Source organism: Centruroides vittatus, unplaced genomic scaffold (assembly GCF_030686945.1).
Source record: "Centruroides vittatus isolate TY-2023 unplaced genomic scaffold, ASM3068694v2 contig_439, whole genome shotgun sequence".
NCBI lineage: Eukaryota > Metazoa > Arthropoda > Arachnida > Scorpiones > Buthidae > Centruroides > Centruroides vittatus.
In genome coordinates, this window is record NW_027122239.1 from 3786124 (window position 1) to 3799624 (window position 13501).

Here is a 13501-nt window from a genome sequence, read left to right on the forward strand (position 1 = left end):
TTTTATTATAAAATTAAACTTTTAATTGAAAAAAAATAACTTAATAATTTTTATTCTTTAATTCCGTTTCGGTATCATTTGGATAATTTCGAGCCACCGTGTCGCTGCTGCCATCTGGCGCGACGAAACGGAAACTAATATCTTCCTGTACTGATCAACAGAGGGCGGTAATATGCCATCAGACAATACGGTATTTAAAATACTGTATTAAGAGAAATGCACTTATTTGTTATAATAATAATAATTATAAATAAAATAAAATAATTTTTAAATGTATAGACGTTTATATAAGTTGTTAATTTTCATTAAAATTTTTTATATTTTATACAAAACATTTAAATGTATTATGTTTATAATACACTATAAAATGATTTTAATCTGTTTACAGCTTCTCAATTTAAATTATTTATAAAGTTTTTCACTGTATAAAATTAAAAAAAAATAATAAAATATACAATAAGTACGTATTTAAAATATTAAAATAAATTATCATAAATCAGAATATTTAAATTAAATATTTTTATAAAATTTTTCTGTGTTTTATTTCTTCTTCTTCTTCTTCTTCCATCGATTTTCTTATATTTTCTATTTAAAAAAAAAAACACCTGAAAAAATAAATTAAAAAATTATTAAATAATTTAATTAAAATATATTTTAAAATAAGATTTTTTATAAATAAAAATAAAATTAAAAAATAATATAATGCGAATTTTCTTAATATATCTACAAATAAAACAGAAATAGCAGTAAGCATTACTAATATAGATCTTGCCACCTACTGCTGTCAAAGACATAGAACAGATACGGATTTTTACGGATGGAGTTCACTTTATTGAGATTTTTCTAAGAAATTATCATTTTTTGGGATCCTTTCCAAATATTTTCTTAAAATAGTTTATTATAATTCATTTTTTTTAACAAATAATTACTCTCATAAAATGTTCTAACAGCAATATCTTAATACACGTTCGCTCTTTCTTTGTTATTGTTTATTATTTTTAAAGAGGAAAAATTAAGATGCATTTTATAAAGCGATGGATGAGTAATTTTAATCAGAATTTTAATAATTTTATAAATTATTTAACCCCTTAATAACTTCAGTCAATGTAAATCAATTGTAATAAGTTAACTGCTTGCAAGTGCGGGTTATCTTTCAAATTTTAATGGCCTTACAAGAGCTCGGTAACATCATTTAAGATTGCTAAATTTAAATTTAGTGTATGACTTTAAAATCTATCGTTTTCGTTAATTTTATAAGATTAAAGATTAGTAGAAGTAAAGATTAAGCGAATTCCATTAGATGTAAAGGTTTTATGATTGATGTATTCTGGAAGGACTAATTATAAAATGGCCATGCTATTTTCATCTTCAAGAATTTGTTTACTCGTTTGCCATTCGTAAGTTTGTTGAAGTGTTGGCTGTCTGTCGGTGCTTACATAAAGAATTCTATTAATTTTTATCCTTCTACACGCGGGCATATTATATATCTATAACGTTTAATGCATTAAATTTCTCATTTTGATTGTTCCAGAGCTTATAAGTTTAATGAAGAATTAAAGAAATATTATAAAATTTACACTAGTTTCATTTAATTAAAACGCTTTACCGAGACGTTAAATTTACTATTATATAGGCCTATACTCTACAAACCCGATATAACGCGAAATTGCATAAAACTGTTGAGAGTTGGTTCCTATTAATACGTCTTTCAAACATCATAGAAATGTTAAATTTCATATCTGAGACAGCAAAATATATAAAATCGATACACTATAAAGCGGGATCTCTTGTAATTCCACCAAATTTTTTTGGTCTGAGCCGGCGTTATATCGAGTTTGCTGCGATATTTCGGCCTGGCCGGCACTAAGAGGGCTTACTTTTCCTAAATTATGACTTCGGGCAGACCACAATAAAGGTAGTTGAGAGAGAGAGAGAGGGCCTGATTTATCAGCATCTGTTAAAAATTTCTGAAGATCTGATCTATACTCGAATTCCGATACCCGAGCGATAGGTTACATCTTCATCATCTTGATCATCCAGCAACTATAAGATGTCTTTACCTTTTTAAAATACATCCAAATATGCTTTAAAAATACTGTACTTCTAAACGAGAGAAGGCCCTCTCGTTTAGAAACCGATTCATGAATGGACAAGGCCTCTTAGAGAACCTTACTCCTCTAAGTTTCTCTTAAAAGGCCCCCCATAATCTACCCGAGGCCTTAAGAAGAAAACGATCTTTATCATTTATATAATTTTTTAACGCTGTATTTTTAATATACCGAGGACCCGAAGGACCTCAAAAAGATAAGTATCACGTTCCCCGAGAAGCCTTAAATGCTGTACAGTATATAACTTGTAAAAAATTATTTACAGAGTCGTTCTTGTCAATAATAAAATAAGTGTACGAAACAATAAGTTAACTGAAATTGAATATTGTCGCTTCAGAAGAGACGTCGCACGAATTATATTTCTTGTTGTCAATATAGAATATTATTGTTTCATTGTTACAATCCGACCTTGGAACTATTGAATCGCCATTTTTGTATTGGTGTTTCGAGAGGCATTTGTCGCTTCATTCGTTAAGTAGCTATATCTATATAAATAGTACACTATAATCTATACGGTGTTTCGATTATACTCGCTAAAAGGTGCTTATATTATTATTAAAGTATTGATTTATAGTTAAGTAGGGAAATTTTTCTTGCCACGCGATCATATATAAATTCAATTGAATGAAAATTAAATAAGAAAAAGGGTATAAAAATGACGTCATTTTTATAGATTTTTGCGGGAGTGACGTGAAAGTGTACGAAGGTTTCTATTGTTAGAACTTTATATTCATTTTATCCTTTAAAATCTTCGTGTAATGCACGGAAATTTAAGTTTCTATTATATAAGCCTATATTGTCTAGATAAATATATATAAACTCCTATATGTATAGGGCCTACATATATGTAGGCCTATATATGTATAAGGAATATGAAATGTGTATTGTATTACCTATAAATCCCAAGAAAGCTGAGCATATTCAGGAGGGAAAGAGGAGGCGCATATAAAATTATAATATTAAATATAAATAAATCGAATATTTTTATACACTCACAGAGCTACATTAACGTATGTCTATGGCGAGGGGCCTTCATCTTAAGCGCTCATTAATAATATTTTTTGTTCTATAACAATGTCTCTAAAGAAATGGGCCTCAAAAGTGTTTAAAATGGCTAATATTTTTTAGTAAATTTGACTGGAAAAAGTAATTTATTGCAGTAGAGGCCCACACTCGTTTTTACTCTAAATTTCATTTTAAATATGTATATATTAATAGTTTCAATTTTTTTGGCTAGACTTAGGCATGTTGCGACCCTAAGCTATAACATATAAAAGGCCCTTCCAGCAAATAATGTTACAAGCAAAAAATGCGAGGTTCTAAGCTATAGACTTATAACACGAGGGCCTAACCTGCAACCTATTTAATCTTCTGTAAATCCGCCCATAACAGTATTTATTAGTTGTTTAATTTGCTATATTAAAAAAATATTTATAAAGTAAAACCTGTTCAGAACGGACACCTGCCAAACCGGAAAAAATATTCGCTTTACATAGGTTTTAATGTAAAATTTTATGTTATGAACATTAAAAATATTGCGAAAAATCTAACTTTTTAGTTATGTTTATACGATGATTTTCAGGAATATAATCTAAATTTCCTTGTAGCCTGGCCTATATAGGAAAGATGGATATATATTATATATATTTTTATACTTATTCGGTGTAAGAAGTCATATTAAATGCTAAAATATAAGTTAAATTAGAGTACAACGCCCGATTTATCACTACAAGAAGGGGATTTTTATCCGAAAAAGGGGGAAATGAAGAAAATCTTAAAGCAATACTTGCAATGGTGAAAAACAAGTTCCATTAGAAGCAATGTATATTCGGTAGTGTCGATAAGAATGGTTGTAATGTTCGTGTTTAGTCATTCTCACCTCCCGTCCCAGGTGGACTGTTGAATGAACTGTGACACGATGGGGGTGGCAATATGACAGTGATCTGTTCGTATTTAGTGAGTGACAGACAAATGCCCGAGACACGGCCCGCAGTAAAAGACAAGTTAGAGGACCTCCCAACTCGCAACCACGTGGTGGTCGAAAACAAACAGCCGACACTCGTAAATAAGAAGAAGAGAACTTTAAAAAAAATCATTACGAATAACGGCTGGATGTACCAATCGTAAATCTCTGTCTGTTGGGTGTACCTTTGAGTTGTGGGGGCGTTTTGAACATATTCTAGCTCCTTGCACGTCGAATTCCGTACAGAACTATATAATGACTGACGAATGCCAGACACTACTCGCTGATTTGCTGCTTCTGTTACATATACCCGCCCGAGTGCTACCCAGATAACAATTTTATAATATCCTGAAAGCATAGGTTGTAAGGAGGAAATTTCTTAGAGAATTCTACTACAAATTTATAATAATGTCAATAAAATATCTTACTGTAAACGCAATAATAATAGGAAAATTTGTTTATGTTATTTAAAAATACTAAACTGGATGGAATGATTTATGAGTTTGTTCTCTTATGTTTAGTTTCACTTTCTGGATTCTCATAATATAACTTACAGGAGTGTGAATTTATCAAAGATAAGAGGCTTTGACATTTTGTATAAAAATATTGGTACGTTGTGAAGATAGCGAAAATATCAAAGGAAGATAACGGCATTTATTGGATTTTAAACAAGTATTTAATACATTTTTATGGTTTATCATCATAGTTGGTGGCGTTTATGAGGATGGAATCCATTGCGAATTAGTCGAGGGATGCATCTAAGAGGACTCTTTTTAAAAAAGTATGTAAAAATAAACGGGACTAATGAAGAAAAGGATCATCCTGTATGAAAGAAAAGGATCATTTGAGAGATATGAACATGGTTACTGGCAGATTTCAACAGTTTCCTAATGGCCTGCTAACGTTACATCTGCTATGGATCTTAAGCAGTTCGGGACAATTCGTCAGTCACAGGCCAGCAACTTCCTTCCCTCGACAAAAACTCTCATTTTAAGAGTGTACGTGATGACACCCAAATGAATGGATAAACATTTTATGGGTGGCTGACTCCGCTTTCATCCACTTCGATATTTTACCTCCTTATCATTTGTCCCCATTAAACAGCCCCATGCGAGTCACTGCTTGATACTAACCAGCTTCGACTGCAGAGGGGCATGCTATTCGTCATGGCTCTCTTTACTGTCAGCGTACAATTGATTTCTTCGTCTTTCCAGCATGTTTGCTATCTAGCAATATGGGTATTCAGTGCGAGTGCCACTCGCACCAAAATAACCTTCTGAGTACCAACAGAAAATGAAATATGAAGAGATGGCAGAGGGTGACGATAAGAAGGGACAGAGAGGGTTTAAACTCCTTATTGAACCACCCGTGTAGAATCCAAAGTGAGTAATTTGGGCTCCTGCTAATATTCTTATCGCCAATCGTAATTCAGACGGCATAAAACAGTCTGTCATCGTCATCTCGACGATGGAAAAAATTCCAAATTAAATATAGTAGACGTAAAAACCCATGTATATCATTTTTAGAACGTTAAGAAACTAGTACTTTTCACCCTTGTGCAAGTTTGGAACCATTAAAATAAACTGTTCTGTATTAAAAGTAGGCAAATGTATGTTAAAAATGTGCAGATAATTAAATTTAGTGCCGCACGTTACTAGGTCATGGGAATAGGATAAATATTCTTCTATATTTACCCGAATTATCTACAGTTAAAAGAAATAAACTTAACTCCTTTCTAAAGCAAACAATCGGATGTTATCGCTGGTAACACACAAAACTGAAATGGTGGCTTTCAGATAAAAACACAAAACCTCACTTTGGCCTTTTAACACGGTTGTGCCTTCACTGATATGGCACAATTTATGCCATTGAAATCGAGAAAATTCATACGCATGACGGATTATCCACTTGGGATGATGCTTTTATTACTAAATATTATGTTACATTGGCAGCGACTTGTAAATCACAAAGGCCTTTGAGCCTTACAAATCAATTTATTTTCCTGTTTTGTTCCAAATACATAAACAATAAAAGAAAGAACCATTAAGGAGCAGAATCAGCAGTAATTTAATCACTTTTGATGGGGTTTGCTGATTAAATAAACACATTCGATGTTTTATTAACTTTACAGTAATGAAGTTTGAATATATAACTTTTCTAATTGTATATTCTACACTTTAAAAAAATAATAATCTTATATAAGGATATACTTTGGATATTTCAGGAAATATACGAAATATTCTTCTGTACAGTCTTCTTATTAGAGTATTATTTTTAGCTCCACGTGAAGAGTTTCAAATTACGATTCTTGATGAAAGATGCTGTGTAATTTCCATTCAAATTGCTGAATTTCACTTAAAAATACTTAAATTCAGAGAAAATTGTATCTCGGAATGCTTAATCTTCGACAATGTCACCATTTTGTAGATTAAACACGAAGAATTGAATGCGAAACACGCAGATTTTCAATAAGAACTACTCACATTTACCTCTTTTTAAAAAGCGGCACCGTATAAAAGTTTAATTATATTTTATTTTTTATCTTTTTTAGTTACATTCATTAGAGTTTAAGCAGTATCAGAGCCGTACAGACCTCAGTAGTGAGTATGAATAGCGCTTAATGAGGCTCACATCATGGTAATTACCGAGATGACACGCTGAAAACCGAGACGACCAGACCAATCTGTCAAACGGGGTGACGAAGGCGAGGAGAGACCTTTGCGCCCCTGTACAAATATTTGTCGCCTGCGTGTCATTGGGGATGACCATCTAGCCACTTCGGTGACAAGTGACAATATCCCGCTACCTCCTTTATAGGAATATTAGTCACGTGGACATCATCATGGGAATTCTTTGCCCGTTTTCGTTAACTGTATTTGTCACATGTCGCTCGATCCCCGATACGATAAAGGAAAACTGTTACATTTCGGTAATTAACTGTATAAAAAGGACCTTTCTTTTACTTAAATATAACTAAAAAGTTATATTTAAGTAAGATTTTTAAGTGTTTTTTTCTGTGTTAAGAAAGGTATCGTGTGTCAATTATTGTTGTTTTTGTTATTAAATGCGTCATTCGAGACTCGAGTCAGCAAATAAAAAAACTGCTGAATATTATTTGACAAAATTATTTTACCAAATTAGTATGTGATGATTAGAGATTATGAAAATTCGGGTCAGAGGTCAGTGAGCAATAAATTGTTTTTATATCCGTGCAGAAAAGTTTGTAAATTCTGAAGAAATATTCCCACTTTCTTCATTCAAATTGTTATATTATAAAATCTACTAACCTTTTCTATAAATAACTTAAAGGTATTTAATTAACACGCTCAGACAAGCGCATCAAAGCCTTCATTAAAGATGCAAATCAAGCTTTAGAGTACTATAACGTTAACTAATGACGATTTAGCTTAATTGTAACGATAATTATCATTATAATTAAGCTAAATTGTCATTAATAGACGTCTGTTAATGTATTTTAGTGTGAACTGCTGCATTATTCACATAGATAATATCAATTAAGTTTTTGCCGTCTTCTAACTAGAATTACGTACAATAATTCTTGCGCGGATGTGGAGAACACTCGACCACATTCCTACGTAAACGACATAATTTTATTCCGAATTTCCCTCTCGACAAGCATATCGATGCACAGTGGACATTCCACAGTGTAGTACGGTCACGTGGATCAAAAGCTATGCCTGCCCTTGTGACACAGTGTGGACAGCTATGCCTTCATACGGAATTAAGTTATCGGCCCGATGACCCCCAACTCCAACTCTTATCTGTTATCACCCAATGAAATATTCAGCGGTGGAAAACTTAATAATTTATTCTCTTAGTCTGACAACGTGGGTGGGCCGGCAATGCCGTCAACACGACAGAAACAGAAGGCTTCGTTCCTCCTCTCTTTCTGCTTGCAGATGTGTGGTCCAGGGACGGTGCCACAATGCTAAGGGGGTCTCTCTTTGGCAGTTACATCTGGACCGAGGTGCTTAAACAATCACAAATTATCTTCTGTATAACGAGTTTTGTGTCTTGAACTTGTGTTCTTGGATTTTCTGTCAGGAAATCGATTACATAAACACCATATCGTAGTGTTGGGTTGGTATCTTTCTATAAGGCAATTACACTACCTGGAAAAGGTAAAGAGGTTCACTCACCTCGTCATTCGACTTAACTACGTACTAATTCATCAAAGTTAAACCGGAAATAACATATTCCTATCTGAGAATGTATACAGGATTAGTGTACAACGTGATATTGGAGTCGTTTGATCTTTCGCTCTTTCGGTATCATCGTGTACTAAGATCAAAATGTCTTAATATATGATGATACTGACAGGAAAGTATTATTCAAAACCATTTCGGTCGGGTTATTATGCATTTAAAGCCATTCAGCAACAAGATAAATTTAGATTTTATTAAATTCCCTTCTCTCTCTTTTAATGAACGGAGGTTAATAAAATCGAAAATTTAACTTTTTTTATTAAAAAATATCAAGTTTCACCCTGTTCTATAATTATTGTTTAACATAGATTAGAAGGGCTACACTAATGAAATCTCTGTACTTTTCTACTGATAAAGTAAACATTTTCCAAGAATATAAGACCATTTTCGTCTCTTATATGAACTTTTAGCTTACAAATTACTTATTAATAATTTTTCTACAAGTTTCCCATGTGTAACTTTCTATTAGTAACACCATTTGCGGGAAAATAATCCATGTGTTACTTAGAATTTTAATGCTTTCGGATACAAAACGATGTGAATTTAACCAAAAGCTCTACATTCAATAAGGGCACACGCTGTGCTAATTTGATAATTCTTTTATAAATTTCCTATTAATACTACAATTCTGTAAATAGATTTTTAAAAAATTTCAGGTTTAATACAGTCTTTTAACTAATAACTATATTTATACGCCATATTTATTAGTATAAATATGAAAGTATTGTATTTATAGAACTTTCCTGTTAGAAAGTACACGATGTCTGTGTTGGTATAAACAACTTTTAATAATATTTTTTTTAAACTGAATATATATATATATATATATATATACTGAAATTTATAATATTTAATAGAAAACTTATTGAAATTAAATCTAAAACTTCGATAAAGTTATTTAAACAAAATGGTAAATATAAAATTCCAACTTATCCAAACCTGTCGATGATGACTAAGAAACTGCAATCATCGAACCTGTTAACGATCACGAAACGGGTGTTTTGGCATAGAATACTTTTGTGGCATTAAAATATTATCTTACGGCCGTCTAAAATTATTCCATATAAGTGTTCTGGACGTATCCCACAAAGTCCACATACCCCTTCCGTCGTCACGAGGATGGCGAACTCATCATACATCCTGTTGCATATGTGACGTGTCTCTCGACATCCCATCAGAAGTACGAGTGTCAAAGGTCGTTTCCTTTATTCTGGTGATATCACAGTAAACAACAGTTACGGCAATTATACGAATTTGGATAGAAAAGACACGGAACTTCGTCTGTAGAATACAATCGAAACGGATAAACGGTTTACACGATAATCGATTACAGAATTATTTAGCTTTCATTATAGTTAAGTATAGAATATATATATATATTATGCAAATACAGTAACAAATTAAATTAACAGAGTTGTGTGAGAACAAAGAGCACAAAGTTTCGCGATAGACATGACAGGACAAAGTCCAAGGTGTTATTGTGCTGTATGGGAACAGTACAGGGATGTAATATTACACCTCAGTGCAGATACTCCATGCCAGATACCCTCCGAGAAGGACTCAAATCCACACGTAGCCAATGTTATCCCACGTGTTAAGCTCAGGGTTAGATTGCACCCCCCCAAAAAAAAGAAAGAAAAAAAGAAAATCGTGTGGATACCGCAAAATGACAACCAGCCAGTTATTTAAAGCAGATGTCCCTTTATAATTTATTAATTCGAACCGAAATAAAATTAATTTAATTAATTTAAAGTAAGAAAAGTGCTATTTTACAATTTCAGACAATTATTTAATAGGATTTAAGCACTTTTTTAAAATTAAAATAACCTATTTCTCGCTTTACACGCGTGTTAGTATTTCAATTTACATTATAATGTCTATATATATATATATATAAAAGTATGCAATACTTTATCTGTTAATATCGATTTACACGTGAGGTATTTAAAATCAAACCTCTGAACGACGGCCATTAACGGAAACATAAAAACGTAGCCGCTGTTTAGAGGTGGCCGTTATTGCAGGTTCGACTATATAATAATTTAAATATTAATTTTTTAAGTGAGTGTTTGCCCGTGTCCTTTTTGTAGGCCTGGATATATTTAATTGTTTAAAAACACGTACAAAAATAGACCGGATGATCATTTTATTCACAAAATTTAGCATACATTTATATATAAAATTGGCTAATGAAACTTTAAGATAATATATAGATCCATGCATCAGTAATTTCCATTAAATTACTAAAATATACCCAGATAGAAAGGGTCAACAAGGTCTCGGACAGAAAGAGATGTGATATTTCGTTTTTTATATAGAAAATATTATATAAATTAAAGTTTATTTTGATAAATGATGAAAAATCTGTTTTTTATTTGTTTTATTTATGCTTTTTTATAGTTTTCAGAGAAGAGTAGAGCCCACATTTGTGACCAAGAACTGCCTCGTCTCAACTCTCAACCCTTGAGTCAAAAATATAAGAAAATGTAACGAAGTACAGTAAATAAACATTAAATAATATAATAATAAATTATTCAAACGAGCTGCATCTTGCACAGAGACTCTTGTGACTTTAAGCTATAACATAAACACGTGAGGCCCTAAGCTATAGACTTATAAAGCTAGGCCCTAGACTGCAGCTTGTTTAGCTTATGTGCAAATCATAATATAATATATAACCAATATATAAACTTATTTTAACATTATAGAAATTTAGAAATATATAATATGTGCATAAAGATAGAGTACAAACCGGATCTAGGAATAATGGATTTTTCCGTGTTCTGACGGGGAAAATCTTCAAAATTTAGACTTTTATATTAAAATAATCGTGTTATATATTAAAATTCCTTTTAATAAATGCTAAAAATATTATTTTCATTTATTTTTTTTACAATTTATTCGTATATATTTATGGCTTTCGGAAAGGGGAAGGGGTGAGACAACATATCTGTGACAGGCCTGGACTCTGAATCCTTGGAAAATATGTAAGATTAATTATTAAAATATAAAATAATTAAAGCTAAATACATCTCAACGATAATATTTTGTAAAAAGACTTTCTAAAAATAAAATTATAAATTAAATTTACAGCTGAATAAAACGGAAATTTGCCTGAACGGAGCGATTTTCCATGTTAAAAAAGAACCTGTCTAAAACGGAAACTTGCCATTCGGTTTACACAGGTTTAACTGTATTAAAATACACGTTTAATTAATTAATAAAACTTATTCAAGTTATTTATTTATAATTTTAAAAAAATTAAATAAACAGCGATTCAAATTGATACTCTCCGTTTCAGGCTAATTGCATCGTAGACACGAAAAGTAGGGAAAAATTCATTTAAAATTTTAAAAATCACTCATTAACAGATGATAAATTTAATCTACAAATAATATACAAATTTTTCTTTTTTTTTCCAAATTTTTATTCTCCGAAATTAATCTAAATACGAGCATATAAAACTGTATTCAAATAACATGTCAGCATTTGTATTTTCGTATATTTGAGTAGATTTAAAAGGCAAAATGATGTATAAATACACGATAAAAATTTAAAAAAATATATACACATAGTAATTAGCATTGTATTAAATAATTTACCATAAAATTAATAAATCTTAGAACAGTATTCGTTTAGTGGAAAGTGATGCGGGAGGATGAATGAGGAGTCGTATTTTTAATCTTCGTAAAGGAGGATTAAAAATATGTATAAAATTCGACTTTTTTGCCACTTTTCTTTAAATATATCAAATCATTTTCTATAAAAGCGCTTAAAGATTTCTATCTTTCAATATTTTATATACGAATACTTATTTTTATCCTGAGAATCCGAGGATAACTTCTAGTATAGGCTCAATTAAAATTATAGCCTATGTTAAAAATTAATTTATTTAATTAACTTTTAAAGATATTAATCTTGGAAATTATCATCTATTCATTCATTACATCAACATTATTTTTTATTTAATATTTTAATAAATATTAGGCTCTAACCACAGAGATATTCAGCAAATTATATATTCGTTTAAAAGCCTTTTTTCTAAGAGAAATTCTATCGAAAAATGTCGGAAAAAATTTCATAATTCTACCAATTTTCTTACTAATTTATTCAAAAATCCTGCCCAATTCATGTAATTTTGCTCTGAGGATCTGATTTATTTTAAATAGAACAAAATATAGTTAAAATTTCCTGTTTTACATGCAAGATTTTAAGATTTTAAATGGAGAGCGTTGAACAGAAGCTGTCTCGAGTTCTCTATTCACGCCTTAAAAGAGTAATTTAATATTTCTTAAAAGTTGAGCAGAAATTAGACTTAATAAGGTGTACCCATGTATATACTTACAATGATGAATTTGTAAAAGACGAATAAACATCAAGCCACTCTCCTACTTTAAATAAATGTAATTAAAGATTTTAAAAAATATATAAGATTTTTAGAATATTAAGACCCTATAGTTATAAGTTAGATGTTTATATATGTAGTTAAACCTCCGTAAACCGGACTCTCACGGTATCTAATATTCATAATAAGGTTCCGTTTCGAGCAGGTTTTACTGTAATTTACCGAGAGATTTTAGCAAAAGATTTAATGTTAAATCGTCCATCTCTTCGACCTGTAATTATGAAAGGAAGATATTTTAAGTTTATAATGCGACACACACGAACAAAAGTTAAGAAAATGATGTGTTGTTTTCAAGAACCAGTTATTTTTCCAATAAGAAGTAAACACTCCAAGGTTAAGACGACAAAGATCATTCTCCATAAATATATCCAAACTTGTTTTCACCTCTTTACATTATGATATCTTCGTTTTTATTTGGCATGCATCCATGTTATGAAGTGTTGTTCTTATTCAAACCCGATGGGCAAAGTCACTTAATTCGCTACGCATTACTTCGTAGGAAATTTTTTTAAAAATTGAACGTTTTGCCTCACAGGAAGAACTAAAAAATAAAGGCGATATATTCCGTGATTGCAGGCCTGTAGGCGTTCAGATCCTGTTTTATGATCATGTGATTTTTAACCGCAATGACATCATTTAGGATATCACTAACGATATAGAGTGTATTTTCAGCGTAACACTTAATTAATTTGTTAATTTTACTAGACAAATTCACATCAGAAAAGCTCGTATGGATAACTATCGTCGAGAATTCGCCTATGAGTAAATATATAAGCTTATGTTTATATATATTTAAGTA